The sequence below is a fragment of the Camelus ferus genome, chromosome 15 (genome assembly GCF_009834535.1).
Source record: "Camelus ferus isolate YT-003-E chromosome 15, BCGSAC_Cfer_1.0, whole genome shotgun sequence".
In the NCBI taxonomy this organism is placed as follows: Eukaryota; Metazoa; Chordata; class Mammalia; order Artiodactyla; family Camelidae; genus Camelus; species Camelus ferus.
In genome coordinates this window covers 53,883,524-53,907,319 of record NC_045710.1, presented here as the reverse complement: position 1 = coordinate 53,907,319, position 23,796 = coordinate 53,883,524, and positions in this window count along the sequence as shown.

Genomic DNA, 23,796 nt, shown 5'->3' with positions numbered 1-23,796 from the left:
TTAAATTTAAATTAAACAAAATTTAAAATTCATTTCCTCAGTCACATGAGCCACGTTTCAAGAACTCCTGAAGAAAAAAAAACATAGGTGAAGGGGTGGCTGTGCTTATTCTAAAGTTGCAGTAATTAAGGCAATGTGGTGTTGATGTTGGGACAGAGAAACAGACATTAGAACAGGAACAAATCTAAACCTAAAACAAACATGCATACACGTGAAATTTTTAACCATTTTTAAAATTTGTTTATGTATTTATTTTGTAATATCATATTTTTAATTGAAGTATAGTTGATGTACAGTATGATATGTTACAGGTATACAATATAGAGATTCACAATGTTTTAAAGGTTATAGTCCACTTACAGTGATTATAAAATATGGGCTCTTTTCCCTACACTGTACAACACAGCCTTGCGGCTCATTGTGTACGTGATACTTTGTACCTCCTAATCCTCCACCTCCATCCTGGCCCTCCCCCTCCCCTCTCCCCGCTGGTAACCACGAACTAGTTCCTTCTCTACATCTGTGAGTCTGTTTTCTTTTCTGTTACATTCCCTAGTTTGTTGTATATTTTTTAGATTCCACATATAAGTGATATTTTACAGTATTTGTCTTTGTCTGTCTGACTTATTTCACTTAGCATAATGCCCTCCAAGTCCATCCGTGCTGCACACCAGACACTAATACAAAATATTTAATCAACTGCACTTCAATTAAAAAGTAAATAATGAACCAACCGAATCATTTAAAATATGAGCAGAAGAACTGAACAGACATTTCTCCAAAAGAAGAAATGCAGATGGCCCACAGGAACATGAAAAATTGTTCAGCATCACTAATATCAGGGAAATGCAAATCAAAATCACAGTGAGACATCATCTCACACCTGTCAGAATGGCCATCACCAAAAAGAGCACCAATAACAAATGTCGGCAAGGACGTGGAGACAAGGGAACCTTTGTACACTGTTGGGGGGAATGTAAATTGGTGCAGCCACCATGGAGAACAATATGGAGGTTTCTCAAAAACGTAACAATAGAACCACCATATGGCTCAGCAATTTCATTCCTGGGCATGTGTCCGAGAAAAACAAAAACATTAATTCAAAAGATACATACACCCTACTATTAACAGCAACATTATTTATAATTGCCAAAATATGGAAGCATCCTAAGTGCACATAAATACATGAGTGGATAAATAAGATGTAGCATATATATGTAATGGAATACAGCTCACCCATTAAAAAAGGGTGTTTTGTCATTTGCAGCCCTTCATTCATTTTTTTTTTTAACTTCAAAAACCAGAATTTTAGGGGGGAGGATATAGCTCAAGTGGAAGAGTGCATGCTCATGCTTAGCATACATGAGGTCCTGGGTTCAATCCCCAGTACCTCCTCCAAAAATAAATAAATAAACCTAATTACCCCTACAAAAAAATAAATAAAAATTTTTTAAAAATTAAAATTTTATAACTTTATTTATATTTATAACTTGCATAAATAAACATTTCCATTGCATCAAAAACAACAAAATATCTAGAAATAAACATAACCTATACTCTGAAAACTGTAAAACTTTGGTGAAGGAAATTGAAGATGATACAAAGAAATGGAAAGATATCCTGTGCTCTTGGATTGGAAGAATCAACATTATCAAAATGGCCATACTACCCAAAGCAATCTACAGATCCAATGCAACCCTTGTCAAAATACTCACATGTTCCATAGAACTAGAAAAAAAATTCCAAAATTTATATGGAACCATAGAAAACCATGAACTGCCAAAGAAATTTTTTATAGGTCTATTTTTTTCTCTTTCTTCTTTTTGTTCTCTTTTCTTAGGGTTTGATGACTAGAGAAGTTCCTTTAACATTTATTGTCAAGCTGCTTTGGTGGTGCTGAATTCTTTTAGCTTTTGTTTGTCTGTGATGCTGTGATTTCTCCATCAAATTCGAATGAGAGCCTTGCTGGATAGAATATTCTTGGTTGTAAGTTTTTGCCTTTGATCAGTTTAAATATATCGTGCCACTCCCTTCTGGCCAGTACAGTGTCTGCTAAAAACTCAGCTGATAACCTTATGAGAGTTCCCTTGTATGTTCTTTGTTGATTTTCTCTTGATAATTTTAATATTTTCTCCTTATCTTGAATTTCTGTCAGTTTGATGACTATGTGCCTTGGTGCGTTCTTCTTTGGGTTGATCCTGTGTGAACTCTCTGCATATCCTGGACTTGGGTGACTGTTTACTTTCCCAGGTTGGGGAAGTTTTTGGTTATTATCTCTCCAAAATTTTTCTCTGGTCCTTTCTCTCTCTCTTCTCTTTCTGGGACCCCTATAATGCAAATATTAGAGTGCTTCATGCTGTCCCAGAGTTCTCTTAAACTAGCCTCATTTCTTTTCATTCTTTTTTCTGTTCTGCAGTAGTGATTTCCACTAATCTGTCTTCTAGCCCGCTGATCCATTCTTCTGCCTTATTTAGTCTATTCTTGGTTCCTTCTAGAGTGTTATTCATTCAGTGATTTTATTCTTCAACTCTGTTTGGGTGTTCTTTATATTTTCCAACTCTGCTAAGAACTTCCCTCTGTGCATCTGTACTCTTGAGTTCTCTGAGCATCTTGGCCATCATTACTTTAAACTCTTTCTCGCATAAATTGCCTGTCTCCTCATCAGTTATTTCTTCTGGGAATTTATCTTGTGCCTTTGCCTGGGAGATATTCCTCTGCTGCCTCATATTGTCTGTCTTTCTATTTGTATTTTTAGGTAGGTTAGTTACATTTCTTGACCTTGGAGAAGTGGCCCTCTGGGAGACGTCCTATGTGTCCCAGCAGCACACTCCTCTCTTGTCACCCAAGGGTCAGGGTCCAGCTGGTCCCAGTGTAGAGTCTGGCCTGTTTGTGGATTCCTTCCACAGGCTTTGGGGTTGTTATTTTCTTACTTTTGATATCTGCCCCCTGGTGGATGAGGCTGGGCTAAAGGCTTATGCAGGGTTCCTGGCGGGAGGAGCCAGTGCCTGCCCACTGCTGGGTGAAACTTGGTCCTGGACCTCTGGTGGGTAGGGCGCTGTCTAGAGGTGTTTGTGGCTCGGGAGGTCTGCTGATGGGTGAGGCTGTGTTCCCACCCAGTAAGTTGTTTGGCCTGAGGCTTCCCAGCCCTTAAGCCTACAGGCTGTTGGGTGGGGCTAAGTCTTGGTGCCAATGACGCAATCAAGATGTCAGCTTCCAGGAGAGCTCATGTGGATGAACACTCCGGGAATGTCCATCACCAGCTTTTATGTCCTCAGCATAAGCCACAGCCACCCCCTACATCCTCAGGAGTACTTCTAAAACAAGCAAACAGTTCTGACCCAGGTTCCTATGAAATTGTTGGGTGAGAATAGGTTCTTGCCTCGTGCAGGACAGAATTCAAGAGCAAAGCATGGCAAAGTGAAGGCAGGTTTATTTAGAGACACACACACTCCATAGGCAGGGTGTGGACACTCTGACTCAGAAGGGAAAACAGCTTAGGAGATACACACTCCATAGGCAGAGTGTGGGCCACATCAGAAGGCAAGAGAGAGAGAGAGAGAGAGCACATCCACGAGGTGCGGAGTTGTTAGGTTTTGTGGGCTTGGTTATTTCGTATACTAATGAGCAGGACGATTATTCCAACTACTCTGGGGGACGGTCGAGGATTTCCAGGAAACGCCCCCACCCACTTTTTGACCTTATATGGTCAGCCTGGGAACTGTCACAGCACATGTGGGTTCACCATGAGGCTCAAGGTCAACTGGAAGTCAAATCTTCTGCCATCTTGGTTCTAGCCAGTTTGTCCTGTCCTCACTTGCTATGTAATTCCTCCAATGGTTGTGCCCTGTCCCCTTTCCTCCCACTTCAAAATCACTGACTCTGCCCTTGGACCTAGTGGATGCAAGATTCTGTGTATGCTTCCCAAGAGAACAAAGTCTCTGTTTCCCTGAGTCCTGTGGGCTCCTGGGGTTAAGCCCCACTGGCCTTCAAAGCCAGATGTCCTGGGGTCTCCTACTCCTCCCAGTGCCAGACCCCCAGGCTGGGGAGCCTGACATGGGGCTTAGAGCTCTCACTCCTGTGGGAGGGCCTCTGCGACTCAACAAATCTTCAGCTTGTGGGTCGCCCACCCAGGGGTATGGGGCCCAATTATACCGCGAGCACGCCCCTCCTGCCATCCTGCTGTGGTTCCCTCTTTATGTTTCCAGTTGAATACACATGAAATTTTGATGTGACAAAATTTACATTATTAATCAGTGTGGAAAGGACACACTATTCAACAAATAGTGCCGGGACAATTGATTATCCAAATGCAAAAGAAAGAAAGAGAGAAGGAAGGAGAAAGGAAGGCAAACATTGGACGCTCCCATTCCTGGCACCACAGAGGACTAAGTATCACAGAGACCGCCCCTGATGCAGCGCAGCCATAAACGCTGGATGCAACGCTTCTCACACACACACACGCACACACCTGTTTATTTGTGTTGTCTGAATGAACTGGTGGGAAAGGAAGGGAAATCCTCAGAAGCGAGAGAAAATATGAAATTATGATTCCCAAGGCACAGGTGACAGCTAGAGCCAGCATTTGTGAAGCCAGCCCCTGGGGGCCTGAAACCAGGGCTTACAAGGCCATAAACAGGGGCAGGAGACAAAATCTGGGGTTGAGTAGAGAAGGTTGGCATGAAAAAGTATTCCCTATACGTGTAAAGCCTGGATACTCAAAGAGTAACTACCCCCAGAGAGTGACTTCAGACAGAAAAAGGGCCCTGCAGAGGGAAACGGTGAGGATAAAAGCCCACCTCATCCTTATTTCTGGGTGTAGTGGGGGAAAAATCCTCACTTATAATTCTAAATAATAAGTCTGTACTCACACAGATTTGGGGGCAGAATGTGTACCATGTGAGTGGCCCAAAAATTCCAAGACAAAAATGTCAGTTAAGGTGGTCCAAGTCAGTACAGCACTCCTGGAAACCTGGCCAAAGTAAACGTAAACTCTCTCTGGGGAAAGTAGCTTAATCCTAGGAATCTAATCTTTCCTAGAGCTACACCTCCAAGCACCATGAGGGCACAAAGTCACTAAACACACAAAGAAACAAGCCGCCATAAACTATTCAAACCTGCAAAGATGACTGATATTGGGAATTTTGTTACAGTATATAAAATGAGTATGTTTCATTTATTTTTAACAACAGAAAAGGGGGTTTAAAGTATAGAGAAGGAACAAGAGAGCAGATTCCCCACAAAGTAACTGTTAGATTAGTATCTGATTTCTCAACAGCAACGATGAGAGCCAGAGACAAAAAATACTATCTTCAACAGAAAAAGAGACAATAACTTTCAACCTTTGCCAGCAAAATGATTCTTAAGCAATGAGGGTGAAATAAAGACATTTTCAAACAAATAAAACTGAAGGAGTTTGCTATTATTAAATGCTGTATTTGTGACCTATTTCTGGATAAGAAATGACTGCAAACTCAGTGGCTTTAAAGAAAACATGTGTTGTCTCGGTTTCTATGGGTCAGGAGTCTGGGTGCCGGTTGGCCGGGTCCTCTGCTCAGGACCACACTCAGTAACGTACGTGTTAAGCAGCGTCTGCTTTGAAGGAAGCAGTTACTCCCAAACACGCTGTGCTTCATGGCTGCTTTGGCGCAGTTCGTCAGTTTGCTGTGCCATATTGTATTTTGAGCATTTTGTTTGTTTTCCAGTGTAAATAGCACACAGCCCACATCAATGAGCCAGACTCTCACCATCTGAGAATCTTTGATCGATCTTCTCGACTTGCTCTTCTTCGCCCACTCTGAGCCAAGATCTGTGTGTGCGTTACACTAGGCATGATTCTCGGGATTTCCACCGAGGTCTTAAATGCTCGATTGGCATTTTGAAATATGCTCCCAGGCCTTCATTCTCAAAAGTGTGGGGCATGATTGGGCTGCAGTTTTGCGTTTTGGGGTTTCAAGTTTGCATTGCAAGGTAAGGAGTGAGACATACAGAGATGTGGGCACAGAATCGTCAATCTTTATAGATCACCCCATTAAACAAACAGAAAGATTGAGCTTCTTTGGATGGCAAAGGAGCCTAGAAAGATCTCAGCCGGAAGCCCACTCTAGCCAGACTCCAGAGTTCACATCGGTCACCATGTGAGCACGTGACCCCTGGGAGGAGGCACCTGCAGGCACAACCTCTCTTTACACCGAAGGGCCGGGGGCGGCATCTGCCCTTCATCAGCGCCGCCCGGGCAGCCAGCCTCCGGGGGCTCGCGCGCACCCCCTCCGTTCTACGTCCCTTTGGCTGGGGGGACTGGACACCTAGGCTGCACCAATGAGCAAGCTATGTGCACAGGGGGGCCAAGAGTGTAAAAGGACAAGGAGCAGGAGGCGAGATGCTCGTGTGGGCCCTTGAAGGCAGCAGTGCCTGGATAGCGGGGAGTGGGAGCAAGGGACTTCTCTCCATAGATTTCCAGACACCATGACAGGGCCAGGTCCCCACTCCCACTGTAAATGTGCACCCCAGGCCCACTGTAAAGGTAACCAAAGAGAATGGCCCCCTGGGTTACAACACGTGGCTGCGTTGGAGCTGGAATTCTAAGGTAAGTCCTTCCAGGGACCCCATTGCGTTTCCCACTTGCTGGATTCCCTGCTAAATTCTCCAACAGTAACTGTGCGCAGACTCTGGAGAGCCATTCTGAATGAATCCATGTATCTGAGTCAGATATGGGGCAGCCTCAGCTTAGGAGGCTGGAATAAACTAGGCCGGCCCTGCCACCTGGGACGCCAAGGTTTATAAGTGCTTTGGGGTGGAGGTAGTTAAAACAGCCAGTGAGCAATGGGGGAGGCGTCAGTGAGTGGCACAGGGCTACGCGCTCTTCTGTGTAGGTTGTAATCAGAACACGCGTGGACCACGGACAGTATAAATTACATGGGTCAACGTAATAAGCCAAGAATTCCTCTCAGACACCCCCCTGGGGTTGAATTAGCTCTTGAACCTTGACTCTTGCAGTGAAATGTCTGCTGGGTGATGCGTTGCAGGAACGGACACAGAGAGGATGAGGCCGTAGGAAACCCTCCTTTATACAGTCAGTGAGTTTCGTCCTAGGTGGTCTTCCTCTTAGAATAGAATCCTCTGGAGGCCTGGCTTTTTACAATCAGCACCGAAATATTTTGCAAAACCAAATAACTCCCCAGGGGCTTCACTCTTATGTGGACGCAAACTCCGCTGTCCCCAGTGGTTAGGTTTTGTCTGATTTCTGAAAGTCTGCAGTCAGCTCTTTGGTGTTGACATTCACAGCTTCTGGACTGGTGAGCGGTCAGCTAGTGCCAGTCTTCCTGAATTGTGTTACGTTACTGCCTCCAGAGAAGCGGGGAGAACATTCACAGCTTCTGGACTGGTGAGCGGTCAGCTAGTGCCAGTCTTCCTGAATTGTGTTACGTTACTGCCTCCAGAGAAGCGGGGAGAACTTTGGCCATGGGAGAAACCAGAGCACTGTGCCATCCTAAGTGGTTTGGGGTGTTTGGCATCATTATCTACCCTGAAGACTGGTTGCCACTAAAAGCGTAAGATGGGGGACACTTTGAGGACCCTCAATACAATTGTTTCAAATCATTATGCAGGACGGGGGAGGGTACAGCTCAGTGGTAGAGTGTGTGCTTAGCATGCAGGAGGTCCTGGGTTCAATCCCCAGTACCTCCATTAAATAAATGAATAAATAAACCTAATTATTTCCCCTCCTCAACAGCATAAAAAGCAAACTAACTAAAAAAAAATCATTACGTAGGAAACTGCAAAGGCAAACACCATTGTGCCAGCCTTCTGGACTGATGTCCCATCTCCTAAGAGAACCATGCCATCCTTCTCCACTCTTCCATGATGCCAGGCCAAAAGGGACACCCCCTGGGGAGGGGGTGCCGCTGTCCTCTGGTGGGTATGATGATGCTAAACATTATCTTACGGTGCACGGGGTGGCCCCCAAGACAACTGTCAGCCCCAAACGTGGGCAGTGCCCAGGTGGAAAAGCCTGCCATCACCTTCAGAGGATGCAGGCTGAGCTCTGCTCTGCTGGCAGGTGGGGGTTCTGCTCCCCTGAAGTGGATTTGAAGGTCTCCCAGCCCCCAGGCCCTCGGGCTCTCAGACTAAGCCTGAGAAAGCAGGGACCCTGAGGCAGTCCCCTTTTTCAGGGAAGTCCTGCTTCTTAGCACAGCGCATTCTGCTCCTGCTGGCACCTGTCTGTGTGCCCGCTGGGGTCTCCCATGTCTGGGACCCCTTGAACACACTACAGAAGTCACACACATCATCAGTGGTCCCAAGACACCAGGAGGGAGGGCACCTGGCTTGGGAGGCTCTAGCCTGGTGGGGAATGTGGCCCAAGCTGGACCCAGCACCTCACCCAGCCCACTTGCTCCAACCACTCCCCAGTCTCCAGAAATGTCTCTGCGGAACCATCCACCTGCTGCTAAGTTTCCTGGCCACTCTTAGAGTGCATCCATTGCTGGGGCCACTGACCAGCATCCAGAAGACAGGAGGGAGGGAGACAGGATTCCAGGGCTCCAGGGGTCAGGCAGTACAGATGAGCTGACCTGTACCCCCAGGACCCAGGACCCCCACCAGAGGTCTGCAGACTTGGGGAAGTGAGGGCTCAGCCATCTTTTCTTAGAAGGAAAACACGTTCAAGGATGCGGATGTGCCAGTGACTGAAAGCAGCGGGTGGAGGGTGCCCTTCACATCTGAACGAGCGTCACCTGCCTCTAATTCGCTCAGGAAAGCGGGCGGCGCTCCACCCCTGCCCTCGCCCCATGTCCGCTGCGTGAGCCATTTACCAGTTGCCTCGTCCAGCACAGGACCTGCGGGGAAGGACGTGCTTCCGTTCCATCCTAGCTGTGAGCCCGGCCTTAGTCTCTGCTCCTCATACGCCCGGAGAGCATCTATTTCCTCCTGAGGCTGTGAGCCAGTGGACAGCTGCCGTGGCCACGGGCTCCCCAGGGGAAGCCTCCCCTCAGACAGTAAGGGGCTGAATGCCCCGAGACACACTGACAAATGGGAGACATAACTGTCTTTAATAAGCAGGAAAAAACAATACCACTTCAGTCGCTTAACTGACTTAAACAAATCAACAGCCTGGATGCCATTAAAATAAACTCAATTTGCTAGTCAGTGAGAGGGGGAATTTGGGCTTCTGGTGTCCATTTGCTAGTGTGTAGAGCACTTGCCTTTGAACTGAAGCCAAGAAAATCAAGACAGGGTCCCAGTATGGCTGAATACATTTGGCAGAGCTGAGCCAGACGGCTGTCCAAGGATGCAAGCCCCGCAGAAACCTTCTGGTGCTGGATGGTGGCTGGAGAGGCTCCCCACTCTGTGAGCATTGGAGGGACATGGCATGTTACACAGGATGTCATCAGCAAGTGTCCCCACCAACTGTAGGAAGGATGGAGAGGCAGAGAGATATGTTTTCAGGGAAACCAGCCTGACTTTGCTCTGCTCTGTATCTGCCCCTAAAAAAAAAAAAAAAAAAAAAAAAAAAAAGAGGGGCCAGGAGCAGACAGGAGTGAATCCAGAAGGAAGGTTCAGGGTTTTCCTCCCCTGCGGAAGCCAAGTGTCTGGAGGGGAAGGGACAGAAGCGGAGGATGGGGGTATCACCTTTCAGTTCTGAGGCAGCTGAGCTTCTGCTGGAGGCCCAGCTGGGCTTTGAAAGGAGAAAGGACTTCCTTTTAAAGTGACGGCCCCTAGAATAGTGTTTGCATTTGGTTTCAGGTTGCCAGGTAAGGGTGAGGCAGATGCCACGGTTACAGGCAGTAATAAGACTTAGGGGGAAAGGGGGGGACACTAAATACTTAACTCTCTAAGCAGAGAGCAGCTGCAAAGGCGGAGATTTGCCTCATTTTTTTTCCTTTCTTTGCATCTGTGATTCCTTACTTCTGTTTCACGTCTCCCCGAAGCCCTGTGCCACCTGTCTGGTTCCTGCAGCAGCCCCAGTGTCCCAATAGGACACACTGCATTGGTACAGGGAAGGGGCGGCAGTGGCTGGCGAGAGAGGCTGCTGGTGATTTTGCCTTGCAACCTTCCCAGCATTTCTCCCTGGAACTCACCTTTGCAAGAGGGTCTGGACTGGAAAGGGCTCCTCTCCCCTCTGATCAGTCCACACCCAGCAATTTACACTGGCTCCTCTTCTCCACATCTCTCTCTGAGTTTCCTAAATATTCAGCTTTGAATTTGGCAGAAATGGGACAGCAAAATTTCCAGCCTTCAAGGCTGTGGTTCTCCAGGCTTGCAGTTTCTGGGAGCGAGGTGAAATGCGCCAAAGCAGGAGGCGGAGGTGAGAAGGTGCAGGAGAAGACGTGATGCGGAAGCAAGCCGCCAGTCGCCCTGCGCTGGTGCTCCCAGCTCTGCTCAGACCCGGTCCCGGGGGTCCCGGAGCTCTCCGTGGTGCTGAAGAAGCTGCGCGAGCTTGTTCTCTCTGGCTTGACAAGTTGTCTTGAGAAGAACCAGCGTGTAGACGTCCTGCTGATAGTTTTAGACAATCACCCAGAGTGTGGTCACTGAGGACACTTCTACACAAACAAGAACTTCTTGGAAACTACATGATAATGACACTTTCTTCTTCTTTTTTTGGATAATGACACTGAATGTTCTGTAGACGGGCTAGGCCTTCCTAGGACCCCAGACCACCTCCGACATGGCTCCTTAATACCAGCAGACTTCACGGGGCTGTCACCCCGAAAGCAGCTGAGTCAGGAGAGCACCAAGGGGTATCTTCCCCAAGTCAGCAAGGGACACCCCCCCCCCCATTATGCTAGATCACTTTGGGTCACAGAGAAAAAATAATACTGAAGTATTATCACAGGCATCTGGCTAAGCTTTGTTCCTCCTGTGAGAAAAAAAAAAAAATCACATCATAATCACTCCAAGAATGCGGCAGACACCTGATTCTGTAGACCGGAACCTTGCTGGGCTTTGAGACTGTACTGTGGTGAGTAATGGCTGGATGTGAGCACTTCTCAGCCCCAGTCCTTATATATGATAACATTATGCAGAAAAGTAATGAGAACCATTGAAAGATTCTGCTCACTTTGGGATTGAATTACCACTTAAATCAAGCTGGCAGTGGGCAGGGGGCTTGTGGGGTGAAATTAGGAAGGAAGCTGTGACTCAGGAAGGTGCTTCCCAGGAGAGTGGGACTCCTGTAAGTGAAACACAGCCCTCAGCTCCCATTCTGTCCTCTGTGATTTATCCGAGCCTAAGGGGCTTGTTTGAATGGTTCCGAATGTTATTTTCAACGACCAAATGAACATCTCATTCTGGAATCAGTGACACACAGGAAACAGACCTGGAAGGAGGTGGCTGGGGGAGAAGACAGGGACAACGCAGAGCTCTGCTGAACTCCACATTTCAACCCCAGTTCAAGGCAGGCTGCAGGGCGGGTGGATTGGGGGTCTTGGCTAGGCGGCAAGTGAGAGGCCCGGGGCTTTTCCTCTGAAGGTCAACAGACAATAGTCTTGTCTCCCATGGTCAGTGTGGGGGTGCACGTGGCCAGGGACAAAGGTGCACCAACAGGGAAATATGAGAGAGAACAGCCAATGTCAGACCGGGTCAGGTCCCATGGGTCCCAGACCATCTCAGTGCTGGACGCATCCCACCCTCCTCTTCCTGCCTGCCCACCCCAGGTGGTAGAGTCTTCCCTTGCAAATCAGAACTTGTTCTGCTAAGGTGGCCAGAGACTGCTGCTGTTTCTGTCCTATTGTCTGGGGCTCTTTTGGATGATCCAGCCAAGCTTCTGCCAACCCCCTAAAAGGTGTGCTTACCCAAGCAAGCAGCCACTTTTCATGGCTAACTTCATCTTTTGCAGAGCACGAACACATACGAGCACATGGGCCGATGGGCCCAACCATGGGTCCCAGCCTAGTGCAGTCTCTAAGCCTGTCTTGGTGGCTTTAGCACAGAACTCTGGAGAGGGTCACTCTAACCCAGTTCCCATGATTACTTTTAACTTTCCTGGACATGAGCGTTGACTAGCAACATAACCGGTGTGAACTTGCACTTGAGGGAGACTAAGCTGCAGAAATGGCAGAGTGGAGGTGCTGGGGCACATTCACTGCCGCTCAGCACGTGAACACGAGGAAAGCCAGGGAGTTCTTCCCACCTGTGGGCCATTTGCATCCAGTACCCAGAAAGCTGGAATTCCTCCGAGCTCCACTTCCCGCCCAAGCTTTCTATGCTCTCTCTCCTCCCCCCTCGCCACCCCACACACCAGAGCATCACCTTCTGTCCTTTGCAAGGGGCTACCTTTGTGAATTTAAGGAGGCGCTGTAATCCTGCCTTGAGTTCAGCCCTCCTCCTTCCCTGCTGAGCTTTACTGAGAAACTACAATGTACTTGGTGGGGCACCTTGCTGAAAGTAAGGAGGGCAAAGGCCTTGGAGCCAGAGGGTGGGCAGCCCGCCTGGGAGCCCCGGGCCTGCTTCTCCTTCACGGCACCATTGCAGGAGGCTGTGGGCTCCCTCCCACCACACCAGCCGCAGATCTGTGCCATGCACGCTGCTTGCATCGCATTATTTACTCCTCACGGCCATCCCAGCTTTACAGATGAGGAAACTGAGGCAGAGAAAGGCGGACTTGTTTTCCCAAGGTGTCGCAGCCTGACTTGGACCAGGTGGTCCTACTCCAGTGCCTGCACGCTGGCCACTCAGCCAAGCCACCTGCCTGCCTAGAAGGCTGCGTGCTGGTTGGTGGCCAAGCACTCTGGCGGGAGGGTCTTCTTCAGCCAACACTCCTGGAGGACTTGTAAGCTCTGGGAAGGAGATTCACCATCAGGCAATGAAGGGAAACTGAGTCAGATACACAAAGTGGAAGGTCCAAGGCAGTGTGTACCTCACACACAAGAAAGCACAGATAACAGGGCCTTGGGGACCCAAGAGGGGCTCTCAGGAGTGAGGATGCCACACCCCGTCTACTTGCCCTTCTCGGCCACGGGACCCGGGTTTGCTGGCAGTGCAGTTGATACCCCTCCTGGAAGACCGGTAGGCACCAGACACACCCTTGCTCAGGGAAGAGTCCAGGCTCTGAGGTGGAGAAACTCCCCATGAGCACCGTCACCGCTGCCACAGGTGGGCCACACACTCAGCGAGCTGCCTGCTTGAGCAGCCGAACCAGGGCGGAGCTGTGCCTACCCCCTTCCCAGATGGGGCTTCATCCCACCCCCTCCCCCTCCCCCTTTCAGGGGCGGCACAACCTGCTCGGCACTCACGCACGTGGCCGCTGCAGGCGGAGGGACGCAAGCGTGCAGGCCGTGGCTCAGGCTGCACGGAGAGCGCACACCTGTGTCTGCTCACCTGCTCGAACAACACAGCACGTCCGGGTGCCCCTGTGGCCACACAGGACACTGCTTCCTCAGAGGCTGCCAAGCCAGGCCAGGACCTTGAACCTGGACGTGCACAGGAGTTAACAACTCCTGGGGCAAGCTTTGAGAGAAGGAAGAAAGAAAGAGCCGGGGGATGAGCTCTTCTCCTTCCCCCTGTGGTGGACTCTCCAAACAGAGTGTGGCCGCAGAGCCTCCTGGAGGGGTCCCGACTGACCGAGCAAACCTGCCTTGTGTTCTGGGAGGCCTCAGCCAGCACAGACACCCCCGTACACACACCTTGCATTTGTCTTTCCCATTCTGAGCTCGCCTCTTCCCCCAACTGTTGTGTTCCTAGAGTTTCACTCCCTCCACTGAAGAATTGGCACAGAAGTGTCCCCTCAAGCTCAGGTTTCTAGGGAAGCAAAGGGAAACAGAGCTGGGTCCCAGAAGGAAAGCACGACTCCCGTTTACGGGGCGGGTGGGAAGGTAGCCAGGGATGTCGCTGACTGGCGGCAACACCTGGGAACCTGAAGGAAACCAGTCTGCTCCAGAGGGTCCATGCAGGGTACAATCTGAATGAGGCTGAAGAGACAGGTCAAAGCCTTGAAGGGTGGGTCCAGACATTCAGACTTCATTCTGTGGACCCGTGGGGAGCACAGTCTGTTGTCACACTCTGGGTCACCTGGGCAAGAGGCTCACGTTCAGACTCAGTGGGTCTGGTTTTGAAAGCGTGCCAGGCGAACCAGATGTGCCCCACTGGAGCAGAAGCAGTTTCTCAGGTGGTGAGGAGTCACTGTTGCTTTTGAGCAGAGGGGTGAGATGAATGGGGCAGTTTGGGGGAAAAAAGCACGGGCAGTGGGTTGGATGGAAATGAGGCCAGAGCCAATGCTCAGAAAGGAGACGTGAGAGCAGTCAGCCAGAGGACAAGGCCACCAGGGCTGACCCAGGACCCAGGGGGAGGGTCCGGGGGGAACAGAACACACAGCTGTCTCCATGAACATCTGTGGTGCCTGCCAGAAAGCCAGTTGTCCATGCTGGAATATTTCCACACTCAGGGCTGATCCAGGCACAAGTCCCAAAGGTGGTAGGATGGGCAGAAGTGGACAGTCTTACGGGGCGGTCTGGGAGATAGCAGGCAGCAGGACCCCGGAGAGGGCCATTCTCCCACTCTCCCATAGGGCGGCCCTGTGGAGGAGGCACCCAGTGCGATGCCTGTCTCTGCCTGGTGGGAGGGTGGCAGAGAAACACATGCCAGTGAGTGAAAAAGGGACTTGGGGTGAGTTCTGGTAAAAGAAGATGAGGGGCCGGAGCAGAGCTTGGGGGCTGCCCGGTGCTGAGGAAGGCAAGGGGGCCACCCAGGAATCACGCGCCATCACTAGGGAAGCCAGCTCTCCCCACAGGCCTTCCGTTCTTCCTTGGCAACGGCTCAGAGCCCTCCTCACCATCCTTCCTGTGTGGTTCTGGTCAAGCCTTGCTGCCCTTCCCTCCATCCATTTGTATCACCTTCTTGTTGGTCTGTCCGCCTTCTCACCTCTTTTTCTCACTCCCTGTCACAAAGCTGACCTCAGGTATTTTCTGCACAGAATTTCTATAGGCCCAAATACCTTCACAGAGCTTCCAGACCCATCTGCCCTCGGTCTGTGTGTGTGGTAGTCCTGGGGAAGGGCTCTTCTCACTCCATCTACTCACCGAGGGGATGGACATCCTCAAATTCACTTTTTGCTTAGAAAAGAGCAGACTGGCAACTAGGGAAAGGCTTATTTTATTCAATGGAAGATAAAACTTAATTCTCTTAAAGGTATGTTCTACCTTCCTCCTGATGGTGGGTTCTCACTTCTCAGTTGCATCCAGATTTCCTAGGTCAGCTTAAATTATGGTTAGACCAGTGATTTTTCTCCCAAAGCGAACCTATGGGTGTTTTCTGTCTTCTGTGCCCAGTGTGAGGGCTGACCAAGGTGAAACCCACCACCAAAAGGGGGTTTCTTTCTTCTCCTTTCATTAAGGTTGGCTGGTGATTAATGTAAGAAGATCAAACATCAACAAAAACCATGCAAATCAAATGGCTAGACACCCGAGGGCCCTTTGCTGGGTGCTTGGGAGAGACAACCTGCCTCTGTGTTACTCTTTCCTGGCTGTGCTCCAGAAGCACAAGCACACATCCCACAGAACCCTGCCTGCAGCTGGGGATGCTGGGCTGCGCATGGAAGGAGCTGGAAGCAGCGTCTACCTGAGTAAGACCTTACAATGCCAACTGCGGGAAATACGGTGGGACCATGGCCACAACAGGTTTTTATCTTTTACTGCTTAGCCCTTCTGTTAGCATCTCATAAATCCCCTCTTCATTCTTGACATAAGGCACTAGGGCTATTCCTCTTTTTTTCCAACACTTGGGTAAGATAAACCACAGAGAAATCAAATAAAGGTGTGTCCAAACCCTGGGTATTTCCTGCCAAGGGGAAGCTGTCCTTGTCCTGCAACAGGCATCAGACTGGATGGTCTACTCCCCCCCTTCCCGGGCTTTTGGCCCCCATCCCTTTGACCTATGTTACAACCTCAATGCCTAAAGCATTTGTCCCCCAGTATGACTTATTCTTTGGGGTCCATGCTGAAGTGTTTTTGCTCGATCTGAATTGTTCTTCTCCCAGGAATAATATTTCAGACCCTCTAAGACAGCGCTCGCTCCCGTTTCTCCTCCTTCAGAACACTCTCATCTCCAGCCCTCCACACGCCCTGGCTTGGGGTTGGTCCTCTCCTGCCCTGTGCTCCTGCCATCTTGGGTCTGAAGTGCAGCGCCCATCAGTGTCAGAGCAGTGCTGGCGGCAGTGGTGGAGCAACAGGTGACGGCTACTGAGCACAGACCTGCGCCGACGTAGACCAGCGTCTCCCCGACTCTGGCCTGAGCGGCCAATGAGGGGTGTGAAGGAGGATTAATCAAATGGCAGCACTTAGGCTAACAGATTGCTTATTCTCATGCTCGCCCTTATAACGGTCAATTGACCTGACTGACCGGTTGCTACTCACGGTTCCAGGCCCACTGTTAAAACTAAAGCTGTTGATCTCACTGTTTCTACTTTATTCCAGCAATCAAAAGCTATAGCCATGCTTGGACTCCGAGTGGATCTCCAGGGAGAAGGTCACAGAACTGTAACCTTACAAAGTAGGCTAAATACCAAGAAGAACATGCCTTGAGTGCTTACGAGATAAAGAGATCGAAAAAGTGACAACAGCTGGCCTCTATGGAATTGGTCGCCTGGAGTCATCATGACGCCATTCTGAGGCTTCTGATGAGAAAACAATTCTGTTGATGGTCACCGATGCTTTATTGTTCGAGCTATGGCTATATAACCGCCCTACTCCATCCCCAAGGTGGGCTCACAGTTTTGAAGGCACCACCCTGCTGTGAGTCCCCTTTGCCCAGCAAAGCAATAAAGCTGCCTCTTCTTTTCTAAGCCCTAAGCCCCGGTCTCTGAGTTATTTGGCTCCTCAGGGACAGGGGCTGATCTTTCAGCAACAGATGAGGTCTGATTGTTACTGTACAAGTCATCCCAAAGTTAGCAGCTTAAAACAAGAACTATCAATTTTTTTTATCTCTAGCTCTTCTAAGTGTTGGCTGGGCTTAGCTGGGCAGTTCTCCCTCAATGTCTGTCGCCTGGTCACCATCGGATGGTAGCTGGAGCTGGAATCCTCTGAAGGCTACATTACTCATGAGTCTGGAGCCTGAGCTGGGAAGAGTCAAACAGCTGGGACGCCTACATCTCTCTGCATGTGATCTCCCCGTGAGCTCCTGCTTTCTCCCTTCTGAAGTGGTGCTGACAACACGACCTATCTCAGGGGATTGCTGTCAAGTTCAAACGAGCAGGTAAACACTTGACAAACACCAGCTGATGCAGTGACAATCGTTATCATTATCAGGAAGGCTTGGGAGCTGCAGGAAATCTTTGGAGACTTAACAGCTGTTGTTAGAATGTAGGACAACACTTGTCCGCACAATTCTGAGGGAAGACAGAGGCCAACGGATGGAATTTATGCAGAAAAAGATTCTGGTGCAACTTCTAACAGTAAAATAGTTCAGAAATGGAACAGGTTGCCCTGACAAAGAGTAAGTTCCCCACTACTGAATGGGTTCAACACAGCCTAGTTGACCATTTACTGAGGAGTGGAAAGGGGGTATGTTCACCAAACGCAAGATTACACTAAGGTATTTCTAGGACTCTTCTAACTCTGACTTCCTAGAGGTGTCTGATTCTGTTGTTTCTACCAACATACAATGCAAACATCACCCTTATTTCTTCACTCAGGCATTCATTTATGCAACAGATATTCACTGAGCATTCCGCAGGGCCAGGTCCTCTGCTAAGCACTGATGATACTGTGGTGACTGTAACAGTACCCAGAGTACATGGAGTACGTGAACCTCATCCTAGAGTCTAACGGAGGATACACACAGTTAGAAAACCATGTAACGGGAGAAACGCTCTATTGGGAAAGAAACCCAGGCCACCAAACCTCATCAGTGGAAAAGTAGGGAAGGGGAGCTTTACTGAAAGAAGGAATGTTTAATTTGAGAACTAAAGGGTGAGTAGAAGTTTAGAGGCAAAGCATGTTTGGAAGGAAGAGGTGGAAAAGGGAATAATGCATGGGAAGACTCAGAGATGAGAGAGAGCGTGGCGGAGGGGGTGAATAAAGCTCTTTAAGTCCCTGGGGCACAGGATGTGGAGTAGACAGGATGTGACTGAAGAGTCCTGTTGATTACTGAGAGGTATCATTGTTCTTCTGGTATATATGCTGTCACCCAGCCTCCTCCACAGTCTGTCATTTAGAAAAGCTATTATTTAGCTGATGACAACCTGTCCCAGTAAGGTTGCAGCAGAAGTAGACAGAAGGGGATGGATTTAAAAGACCTTTGAGGAAAAGCTGGCATACCTTGAACCTGGAATTGATTTTTTAAAAAAGAGATGGGTAATTAAGTTAATGTTTAAAGATGACCAACAGACTGAGCTTAGCAGACACAGGGGGACCGGAGGGAAGAGCTGATGGGAAGGTAAAGATAGGGAATTCACTCTGACTCAGAGACAACGGCAGGGCAGGATGTATTCTAGGTAATTAGAGATGGGAAGCCAAACGCTGAGTAAAAGGCTGGGCTGGGTTTATTAACTCAAAAGTCACAGGAAGATACATCTTTGCTTCCATCAATCGAGAGGCAGTGGTAGCAGAGCTGTACTCCCATCATAAGCAACTAGAAGCAACCAGAAAACAACCAGATTGCTCATCATAAGCAATGCTTCCTATATCTCATGTATGAAGCATTGTGATCTGTGAGGGAAGGAACAAATGAGGTGACTTCTTTCTCCCTGGAGGTACTTTTCATACTGTAGCAGAGGGAAAGGGAATCCAGGCAGACAGACAAGCGCAGTCTCATTGAGGGGAAGAAAAAAGATTGGAGTTTGGGGAGACTGAGGCTGGAATTGATCGGAGTCCAACACTAGGAGGAAAGAATCATGCTGAAAAAACAAATAGCTCCAGAAATCTACAAAGAGGTTGTCAGGAGTCTGTTGTTAAATACTGAGCAGCATAGGGTGACACTTCATGGGTCCTGGTGGAGAACTGCCAAGGAGCTGTCAAGTAGGCAAGTCCTGAAGTCCACACGGGAGGCTTTGCTTAACATTTGTGGCACTCAGGAGAGATCCCAGGGAGTTCTGCCTTACTAGGAGGGCTCAACTGCCATGGATTAAAGTCTACTCCAGGTTTGTCCCCCCAGAAAAGTCTCAAAAGGGTCAAACTGGTCCACAAGTAACTTAACTGCACGCAGAACAAAATTCACAGTATTCTAAAGGATAACAAAGTGCAGGCACTCAACAATGTAATATGCAAAATATCCAGCATCAAATGAAAATTACTAGACAGGTGAAAAAGCAGACCAAGTGACTAACTACAAGTAGAAAATTTATTTAATAGAAATAGCCCCAGAAATCACAGAGATGGTGATATTAACATATAAGGTCTTTGAAACAGTTATTATAAATAAGCTTAAGGGCAAAAAGGGGGATATAAAAATTAAGAAAAAAATTAAAGATATTAAAAAGCTTCTAAAGCTGAAAAATAAAATATCTGAAGTGAAAATTACCTGGATCAATTTAACAGTAGTTTAAATGCTTAAGAAGAAAGGGTCAGTGAACTTGAAATATAAAGATAGAAGTTATCCCACTGAAACACAGAAAGAAAAGACTTAAAAAAGATAAAGCTTTAGTGATTTGAAGGGTAAAAGCAGTGTAACACATACATAATTGGAGTCTCAGAAGGAGAGGATGAAAGGGGGTCAGAAAAATATTTGAAGAAACACTGACTGAAATTTCCCCAGTAGGACAGAACCACAGCCCACAGATCCAAGAAGCCTCATAGACTCTAGCAGGATAATCATAAAGAAGACCACAAAAAAGCCCATTATCACCCAATTCTTGAAAACTAGTGATAGAGAAAATCTTTAAAATATTCAGAGTAAGAAAAAATACCTTCCATATGGAGCCACAAAGGTAAGACTCACCATAGATGTCTCATCAAAAATAACACAAGACAGAAGACAGTGAAAAGACATCTTTAAAAAGGGAAATAAAGACTTTTAAAGACAACAAAAGCCAAGGCAATTTTGTGGCAAGCAGCCTTATACTAAGAAATGTTCAGGTTTTTCAGGCTGAAAGAAAATGATGTCACAGGAAACTCAGACCCACCCAGCGCGGGGAAGGGCGCCAGCAGCACTGAACGTGTGGGTCAGTGCAAAGCAGGCTCTTTCCACCTTGACTTTCAAAAAGATAAATCGCTGTGTAAAGCAAGAAAAAAATTATAGTGTTCTTTGGAGTTCAAATAGGTAAAATATCTGGCAATACTAATCCAAAGGGTAAGGAGGGGACACGGAAGTTTATTTTTGTAACGTTGCTACAGGAGACACAAAAGGGCGTAATATTAGCTGAACATAGACTGTCATCAGTTAACATGTGTATGATGAGTCCTACATAAATCACAAAAATTAAGCAAAGAGGTATAAGAGGGGATGGAGGTACAATGAAATACTAGACGGTAATCTGACGTAAGGCAGGAAAAGGGGAGAAAGAAGAGCAGAGAACTGACTTGAATAGAAAGATGAGAGACCTGAGCCTAATCATATTGATAATTACAATAAGTGTAAATAGTCAAAATATTCAAAGTAAGGGCAGATATCATAAGACTGGGGAAAAGCAAAGTCAGTGTTCTGCTGGTGAATGTTTTAACTGCCAGCTCTCTGGAGAAATATGAGTGCTAGTCTGTGTCAACTGCTGATTTGTGTGGTGTAAATACTCCCATTGTGGCTAATTTCAAGCTACAACATGACACCCACCAGCTTGCAAAATTCTTATAAAGTTAACAATCAACTTTTTTTTTTTGCATGCTTTTTAATTAAGTATAGTCAGTTTACAATATTGTGTCAATTTCTGGTGTATAGCATAATGTTTCAGTCATGCACGTACATACATATGTTCCTTTTCATTTTCTTTTTCACTATAGGCTACTACAAGATATTGAATATAGTTCCCTGTGCTGCACAGTAGGACTTTGTTGTTTATTTATTTTATATATAGTAGTTAGTATCTGCAATTCTCTAACTCCCAATTTATCCCTTCCCACCCCACTTCCCCCTGGTAGCCATAAGTTTGTTTTCTACATCTGTGAGTCTGTTTCTGTTTTATAAATAAGCTCATTCGTGTCTTTTTTTTTAGATTCCACATATGAGTGATATCATATGGTATTTTTATTTCCCTTTCTGGCTTACTTCACTTAGAATGACTATCTCCAGTTCCCTCCATGTTGCTGCAAATGGCATTATTTCATTCTTTTTTATGGCTGAGCAATATGTCATTGTATAAATATACTACAGCTTCCTTATCCAGTCGTCTGTTGATGGACACTCAAGTTGCTTCCATGTCTTTGCTATTGTAAATAGTGCTGCTGAGAACACTGGGGTGCCGGTGTCTTTCAGAGTTAGAGTTTTCGCCAGGTATACGCCCAGGAGTGGGATGGCTGGATCACGTGGTAAGCCTACTTTTAGTTTTTTAAAGAACCTCCATACTGTTTCCATGGTGGCTGCACCAACTTACACTCCCACCAGCAGTGCGGGAGCATAACAACCCTCGCGAGGCAGTGTGGGCTGGCTCCAGTATGTCACTGGTGAAAAAGCGCCTAGGTGTGTACTGTCTACCGGAAACACACTATAAGTACAAAGACACTGATAAAAAAAAAAGTAACTGATAGGTTAAACTGAAAAAATAAAGGGGGTGGGGAGATACAGCATACTACAAATAATAAAAAGAAAGCCCAAATGGCTACCTTAATTTCTGACACAGCAGATTTCAGGGCAAGAACTATTACCAGGGACAAAAAGAAATAGTTTATAGTGATAAAAGGGTCTATTCATCCAGAAGACATAACACTTCTGTGTATGCAACTAATAACAGAACTTCAGAACTCCAAATCACACTAAGCAAAAACATACAGAACTGAAAGGAGACATACATATTCACAATTATAGCTTCAGTGTCCTCTTTCAGTATGGATAGGACAGTTGGACTGAAAACCAGGACAGTAGGAGACTTGAACGACGCTGTCAATGACTTTGACCATTTATAGGAAGTTACCCCAGTCAACGGAAGAATACATTTTCTTTACAAGCGCGTATGTGATCTTCACCAATTTAAGCCACATGTTGGGCCATAAAACAAGCTTCAATAAAATTAAAATACCAAAGACATACACAGCATGTGTCTGATCATAGTAACATTTTATTAGAAATTTTTTAAAAAACCAAAAAGGCATCTGGATTATATCCAAATCTTTAGAAATGGAACAACATTCTTCTTAAAAAAAAAAAACTCCCAGAGACATTAGAAAATATTTTAAGCTGAATATAATGAAAACATAAGGAAGAAATCACAAAGGAAGTGAGAACACATTTGTAAATGAGTGATAATGAAAACACAATATATGAAACTCTGTGCAATGCAGCTAACATAGGGCTTACAGAGAAATTAGTAATTTTGAATGTTTATATGACAGAAGAATAAAGTTGTAAGATCAGGGATTTAGTTTTCCCATGTTAAGAATCTAAAAAGAAAACGGTAAATTAAACAAAAGTAAGTAAAAATACTGAAAACAAGAGTGGAAATCAATGAAATAAAATATTAAGAACAAGAGAAAAATTAATTAAGTTAAAAAAGCTGGTTCTTTAAAATATCCATAAAAATCAAGTTCAGCTAGACCATTGCAAACAAAACAAAATCGGCTAAGCCAGCACATCAGAACGAGAGTGGGACCCAGATTGCCCAGAGGGTAAAAGGGAAATGTAGAGATGGAGGAATAAGTTTGTGAGAGTAAACGCAACAATTCAGGTGAAAGGATCAAACTTCTTGAAAGCTACAAGTTACTGCAACTGATAAAAGAGTAAGAAATTGTGGACAGCTGCGTGTGCATTAAAGCAATTGAATTCACAACTGAAGACAGTCCACAGTGGAAACTCAGATCATTATGGCTTCATACTGGTGAGTAATGACACCAGTCCTGAAGAAATTATACCAGCCCTACACGACCTCTCTCACAAAATAGGAGAATAAACACTTCCCAGCCTATTTATGAGTTGACAATGAAAGACATAACAAAAAAATCTACAGGCCAATATCCCTTATTAAACTAGAGGCAAAAACCCCTAATACAATTTCACCAAATCAAATTCAGATATAAAAGGATAATATCAGTTGGTGCTTATCCCAGAGGGGAAAAAAAAGGGAAAAAACACGATTATTTCAATGGATCAAGAAAAAGCATTTGACAAAATTTAACAGCCATAATGTTAAAAACTCTTAGCAAAGTAGAAATAGAAGGAAACATTGTCAATTGATGAAAGACATCCAAAACAACACAGAAGCAAAAACAAGTTTTATTGCTAAAAGCCCTTGCAATGGTGAGAGCCCGTGCACTTCCGGGAATGTGACGAGGATGTCTGTTTCCACTTTATTTACTCACCATTTTACCGGAGGCCCCGGCCAGTGCAATAACAGAAGGAAAATGAATAAAAGGCCTGCAAACTGGACAGGAATCAATACAACTGTCTTTATTTGCAGATGATTCGATCATGTGTGTGAAAAATCCTAATGAATCACCGAAAACATTACCAGAACAAACAACAAAATCTAGCAAGTTCTCTGGAAACAAAGTCAGTGTACAAAAATCAGTTTCATCTCTATATTATAGCAACAAACAAATAGATAATGAAATCTAAAAATAGCACCACTTATAATAGCATCAAAAAAGTATAACATTTAGGGATATATATGTAGTCAATATAGTTACACACGCATATTATTAATACCATGTAAAATGTGTGATTACGTGGGGATATATGTATACATGCACATACAAAACCTGTGCATTGAAGGACTGAAGCCTGAAGATAAAT